This window comes from Otolemur garnettii, unplaced genomic scaffold (assembly GCF_000181295.1).
Source record: "Otolemur garnettii isolate 467f Iridium unplaced genomic scaffold, OtoGar3 scaffold00219, whole genome shotgun sequence".
Taxonomy (NCBI): domain Eukaryota; kingdom Metazoa; phylum Chordata; class Mammalia; order Primates; family Galagidae; genus Otolemur; species Otolemur garnettii.
This window is the reverse complement of record NW_003852614.1, coordinates 1,025,770-1,027,201: the sequence shown is the minus strand read 5'-3', so window position 1 is coordinate 1,027,201 and position 1,432 is coordinate 1,025,770.

Genomic DNA, 1,432 nt, shown 5'->3' with positions numbered 1-1,432 from the left:
TTCTTTTTTTACCCTTTGTAGCTAAACACTGCTCCTCATTTTTTATTTTTTTGCAGTTTTTTATTTTTTTTTTTTTTGGCCGGGGCTGGGTTTGAACCAGCTACCTTCAGCATATGGGGCCAGCGCCCTACTCCTTTGAGCCATAAGCACTGCCCCAAAACACTGCTCTTCTTAACTGAGACTCTTCCAGTAAGCTAAGATCATGTTTGTTTTAGTTACCATGGTTACCAAAAACTATTCTTACATACTTGAACAACTTTAACTAAATTAATACTTTATTTCTGTTTGCTGAGTGCCAACGATATACAAGGCACTTGGAAGGAAGACTTATCTAAAACATTTGTCCAAAGGCTGGTACAGTGCCTTCATGCCTGTAATCCTACCACTCTGGAAGGCTGAGGCGGGTGGATTGCCTGAGCTCAAAGGTTTGAGATTAGCCTGAGCAAAAGTGAGATCTTGTCTCTAAAAAATAGCTGGGCATTGTGGCAGACATTTGTAGTCCCAGCTACTTGGGAGACTGAGGCAAGAGGATCACTTGAACCCAAGAGTTTGACACTGCTGTGAGCTCAGACGCCATGGCACTCTACCAAGGGTGACCAAGTGAGACTCTGTCTCAATAAAAATAAAAATAAACAAGTAAATAAAAATAGCTGGGGGTGGCACCTGTGGCTCAAGGAGTAAGGCATCGGCCCCATATACCAAGGAGGGTGGGTTCAAATCCGGCCCTCATCAAACTGCAACAAAAAAATAGCCAGGCATTGTCCGGGCACCTGTAATCCCAGCTACTTGGGAGGCTGAGGCAAGAGGATTGCATGAGTCCAAGAGTTTGAGGTTGCTGTGAGCTGTAACACCACAGCACTCTACCCAGGGTGGCAAAGTGACAGTCTGTCTCAAAAAAAAAAAAATTATTATTTTATTTGTTCATCCATTCAATAAGAAATTAATGATAGTCAGGTACTCTGCTAAGCAGCAAAGATATGATGTGAACAAGATGTAATCCCCTCCCAAGGAACTTGTAGTCATTTCCACAAAAACTGTATATAGATACACATATACCATTAACCAATGTTTTAGAGTTATAAGTCACCCGAAAATGCTAGTAACGTGTTCTGATTTTATAATGGATTAAAATAAAGCATGGAGATGTTAACTAATTTGCCCAAGATGAAAGATATAAGTAACATGACCCTGAACAGGATCCAAGGCAAAAGCACTCTTTCTGCTTTGGCTAGCATCTACATGTCTCCTTGTAAAATCTAATTCAACAAAAATTGATTGAATGCCTACTATCAGGCTGATACTGGACAACTTGCTAGGAATATAAAGATAAGTGAGGCAGTCTATGCCATCAAGAAGATCAAGATCCGGGCAGCTGGGTGGCGCCTGCGGCTCAGTGAGTAGGGCACCGGTCCCATATACTGAGAGTGGCAGG